Genomic DNA, 5,509 nt, shown 5'->3' with positions numbered 1-5,509 from the left:
AGATAAGTCTGTGCTCCATTTAAGCTAAGTGTGCATATTTAATATTCTCTTTCTTTAGCTTTTGTTATTTGATTTTGTTCCCATATTTCAATCTTATTTAAAAAGAGGAACTATTGTATTCCGTCTTCTTGGAATCAAAATCAAATAGAGCTACGCCCCATTTGGTTTAATTTAAAATCTATTAGAACCTAGAACCATTATAAAGTGAGTATTGGACATTGAACTCTGACATTCAAATCTCTACTCCGACTTGGTTCTTCTGGGCTGCTACAACGAAGGAGAAATTTAGGTATTTTAGATTTGTGTAATTTACTTTCATTTGGTTTTCTTTTGGGATTTGCCAGAAAAATCTCATTGTATTGGTTATCTGAGGAGAGCCAGGAAAACTCAGAAGAGGGGTTTTTTTTAATTGTGTAAGCCCACAGAGAAAGACACAATTGTGAAGGTTTTGGGTTAACCTAGAAAATCTATCTTTGATAGTGAACACTGATATCCCCTGTGTGAGGATATTAGGAGTGGAGTAGCGCTGTGTGGCTGTTATTGAATAGTTGGTGTACACACAGGCGAACCACTATAATTCTTTGTCTTATGGTTTGAATGCTTACTTAAGTTTTATTTTGGCATCGTCCTATTCACCCCCCTCTAGGACGTATAGCTAGGCCATTTCAGAATCTAATGATTATGTTTGATTGGGTGATGTATTTGGATGATCTAGAGAAAATTTAGGCAAGACCTTACATTTTAGATCCTCTCGATCAATATGGAATATTTGTTGTTCCTTAACATGATTGGGCATGAATTTGGTGATAGCATGTTTGTTTATTACTTGATTTTTGTGCGATGATTCCTTATAGCTTGTATGATACATTAATCCTTATTGTATATGTGTGCTTGCATAAGTCCTTGATGCATGTTGTTGCTTGCATTAATCCTCGTTGTATGTTCGTGCTATGAATAATGTCTAACTCTTGATCTCTTCACTAAACCACATGACACACATATACATTTATTTCGTAATTATTAGAAATCTCATTTATAAAGAAATCTAAATTTTTGGGTGGTTGTATGAGCGCATGATGTCACTTGCGTTAAATGATAGATTCTGATTTGTTGGAGTGTATTGAATACCTTCGAACCCCCTGGTTGGTCAGGAAACTAAGGCGTCCTCCCATTGGTAGGACCATTTTGCGACTGAACCAGTGGATTTGGCAGATGCAAACAGACGAGAGTAGTTGGACTACATGGGTCGCTTGTACTCGATGTCATTTGTCACATACTCGCCTGAACTCGTAAGGTCTAGCCCATGTACTGACCAACCATGTTTGTTAACCCTGTCTTCTCACGCATGTATGGAACCTGAAACACCCTTCAACCATTGAAGCCTATTGATAACCATTTGAAATCGATCCACTGACTCGAGAGCTGGGCATGGTGGAATGGGACACTGTGTTCGAGCTGTCGGCCTACGCTGGGGTGACGAGCCTCCCCGTAGTGACCGCGAGCGATCCCTCTGCTCAGCACTCCCCATGTGCTTGAAGTCAGGGATGGGAAACCCAACGGGATTAAGGATCGCGGGGTCTTCACCTTGCACATTGAGGGGCCTTGGCCTCGCAAGTAGTTAAGGGCATTAATATCGTGGGGTATACTAGTTTCCCCAATCTACTAGATGAACGGACTTAATTAAATACTCGGCTAATACAATCACGATTGCATCTCATTAGCTAGTATTTGGCGACTCGGCAGTTGATGTCGTAATGAGGGAGTATTGGTCATATGCAATCGTTAGACGGAGTCGTTTGAGGGAGTGTTTTTGTGAGGTCTTGCATCATATCATTTCTCATGCACATGCATTAACAAGATTAGTTAGGTGTTTATGAATGTTTGCCTTTCATTAAATTCATATTATAATTAATGTTTGTTGTAACTTAAGACTAATAACACCCACTGAGTTGATCACTCACTCCCACTCTGGGATGGTATTTTAAAATACCAACCAGACTCTTCAATAGTTATAGGTAATGCTGAGTACGAGGAGCCTTGCGGCGCGAGTCTGGATGAGGAGGACGAGTTGTCATATTTCCAGTTGATGGGCAGTTCACGGTAGATATCGCAGGCGGACTTGGGTCGCTGAGTAGGGGACTCAGCGCATCATTCTTTTTGGACATATCATTTTTTTTGTAATTTTGTTGAGCAACACCTTGTGCAATCCATTGTTATGTTTTTGGACTTATATACATTTAGTCATTTCCATTTCAATAGACTTGTTATGATTGCGAATCATGTTCCAAATAATTTCATACTGCTCATTAACCCGAATTAAACATAAAATAGTAAAATTGGTTATAAGTGATACCCGAGAACTTGGGAGTCGAGTGTATGCACGACCCTCAATTTTCAGGGTGTTACAATAGATGCTACTGTTAGTGGAGGGATTTGATCAATTTGGATACATGGATAAGAAGGATTTTAGGCTTTCGATGATAAAGGGAAGACCAAAACCTTTAGGGGTTCATCTTTTGATGATGTACAAACGTAAGGTATGATCTCAATTCTTGGTTTGCATTTTATGAATTTGATTGCATCTATGTGGAGGATCCTTGTTAAGATTCTAAAATTTGGATTTTTCCCCCTTTGTAAAACCTCACGCTTTAGTGTTTAAAAACTTCTAATAGTTGGAAATATCTCTGCAACTGATCGCTGCTTCTGCATCCCTGGTTTCTTCTATGCCCCATCTCCATTGTAATTTTCCTCCATTTTAATCTTGAATAACACTCAAGTTATTACTGTCAATGAGAAGCTTGTCGTTGTTGTAAACATGGTCATTATTGTTGTTGAGTGGGAGTTGCTGCCCGCCACTACTTTTTTTTTTACACCATTTTCATCATGGCTCACTTCTTCAATGTCACCATTGACCGTCCATGTAGTCTTTACAATGGAGCTTCACAAGGTTCTTTTGGGAATTCTGAGGGTTGATATAGATGTGGTCCGGGCATTGCATGTTGAAGTTGGAGGAGCGGCAGATTATGACACACATTACCGGTTTACAAACAACCTAGCATTTCCAAAATAAACAAGTTCCAACTTGTTTTTGCTTGCTAGACACAAATAGAAAGAGGTAATGCTTGACTTAACCTAACATGGAGGATTTCAATCGGTATTGGAACCTTCTCCAATGGTTGTTTCTTCCTTCAATGGGTCTTTATCATCCATTATGGGTATAGTTCACTGACCTGTTATGCAGTATTACACTCTCCACATCCCCTTGTGGGTGTAGTCCCCTCTTAATCATCGTTAATGTAGCTCAGTTACCTGTGTAGTATTGACTTGTGTCTTTGAGAGAATTTTGGATGTGAATGAAGCTTAGGTGGTTTGATGGTTATCGTGTCTATAGCCTCTATTATCTTAATAGAATCAATGAATTTCAAAATCTCAAATACAAAAAGGGGCTCGAGTAAAGCTCAAATATAAAGTCAGGCTCAAAATTGAAGATTTCAAGACTACATAGTTGGCCTTCGTTGTAGTGTTAGTATATTTATTATCTTATGAGTTTAGTCTATTATAAAAATACTAAATGTGAAAGTGGGTTTTTATTCTTATTTATGTATTAAGAGGCTCAAGTCTTCTCATTCAACGTGAAGAGTGTTATCACCTTGTGCTCTTGGGAGCCCTAATCTGACAAGGATACCAACCCTTTTGTTAATGTAAGTATTTTGTGGGTTTTATTTTTTATTTTTTAGTTTGTTTAACATGGTGGTGTAGATGTGTATCTGGTGGGTCATACCACAGATTAGCCACATTTCAATAGTCACACCAATTGAAGGATCCTAAGGGCTCCTTTGGAACTTAAGTTGCTTAGATAAGTTACTTATGCCACAAGTAACTTATCTTAGTTTCTACTTATTAAGAAGATAAGTATGTTTAGTAAACAACCTATTTTTTTTTTTTTTACACATACCCACGTACACTCACGCTGTAGTGGGATTTCACCACCTATTGATACTCGAACCCTTGACCGGGTGTTCACACTCCGGAGAGTCTACCACCTGAGCAAGAGTAAAGCAGCTTCTCTCTTTCGTCTCTCCTGTGCCTCTCTTTAGTAACTTGTGAAAGTAGAAAAGCTAAAAAAATTAACCGAAGTAAAAAAGTTACTTATAACTAATCATAAACCAAACTTATCTGAAATAAGTTACTTATCTACTACTGTAAGTAGAAAAAGTAACTTATTAGGTGGTATCCAAATGGGCCCTAAGGGGGTGTTTGGATCTCAAGTTACTTAAGATAAGCTACTTATGCAAGTGATTAACTTACCTTTAAGTAAAAAAAGTTATTTATAACTAATCATAAACCAAACTTACTTATCTCAAATAAGTTACTTATCTATTGCTGCAAGTAGAAAAAGTAACTTATTTGGTGGTATCCAAACAGGCCCTAAATGTTGAATTGGTTGACCTTTCGAAGGTTACGTCCTTTATTTGTGGGCAATTCCATTTGTTTGATTGCTCATATGGTTTATTTTGCACCATTAGCCATCTATGATAACCAATCAGATGGACAGTCTAGATTATCTCCAACATATCAAAATGAACATGGTTGATCAACAATGTTTGATAGGAAACTCTTGCTCTTTTAGAAGGTAAGCTTGCTTATATGGTTCATTTTATTATGATTTTGCACCATACACTGTGAAAAATGGAAAAAAATGACGGATTTAGAGACAATTTTAGACCGTCTCTAAAATTGCTTGGTTTAAAGACACTTTAGAGACGGCCTTGAACCGTCTCTAAAATTTTAGACGGCCCCTAACCGTCCCTAATATTGTCTTAAAAATTTGAACGTCCACAAATCATTTAAAATGGTCCAAGACCGTCTTAAATGCGGTCATCTGAGACGGTCAAAGACCGTCTGCATTACAGACGGTCGACGACCGTCTTATATGCAGTCATCTGAGACGGTCATTGGCCGTCTTTTACTTGTAATCTGAGACTGTCAAAGACCATCTCTATTAGAGATGGTCCTTAGCCGTCTTATAGCTCTATAAAAGACCATCTTTATTAGTGACTGTTAAGGATCGTCTCTATTAGAGACGGTCTTAAACCATCTCTAATGCTCAGGTCTAAATTTTAAAAGCTCAAAAAAATTATGAATTTTGAAAAAAAAAGTAGTTGAGAAGCTTAGAAAAACAATTAACAATGTTTAAGAAAAATTTAAATTTTGAAAAAAAAATGTTGATAATTTTAAAAAAAAAGATTTCAATAAAAAAATGATATTTTGAAAAAGAAAATTTAAAAAATTTAAAAAAATTGTGAAAAAATTGACAAATTATAAAAAAAAAATATTTTAAAAAAGAAAACTAAATTTTGTATTTTGACAAGAAAAATTGAAAAGTTATATAACAAAAGTGAGATTAAAAAATGATATTTTGAAAAAGAAATTAAAAAAACTAAACAAATTTGTGAAAAAAATTGACAAATTGTAAAAAAATATATATTTTAAAAAAGAAAACTAGATT

The 5,509-nt window shown here is 36.2% G+C and overlaps 1 long non-coding RNA gene across 1 annotated transcript; it reads right to left on the bottom strand.

The window, feature by feature from the left end:
* Positions 1–4,134: 4,134 nt before the first annotated feature.
* On the bottom strand, positions 4,135–4,616 carry LOC131251466 (uncharacterized). The gene is made up of 2 exons (XR_009173882.1): positions 4,374–4,616; positions 4,135–4,189 (listed from the first exon to the last, which is right to left on the bottom strand). It is a non-coding gene; the product is annotated as an uncharacterized LOC131251466 (long non-coding RNA).
* Positions 4,617–5,509: the final 893 nt, after the last annotated feature.

Source organism: Magnolia sinica, chromosome 7, assembly GCF_029962835.1.
Source record: "Magnolia sinica isolate HGM2019 chromosome 7, MsV1, whole genome shotgun sequence".
NCBI classification, from domain to species: domain Eukaryota; kingdom Viridiplantae; phylum Streptophyta; class Magnoliopsida; order Magnoliales; family Magnoliaceae; genus Magnolia; species Magnolia sinica.
Note: the sequence above shows the minus strand (reverse complement) of the source record. Positions and strands in the feature narration are given on the sequence as shown.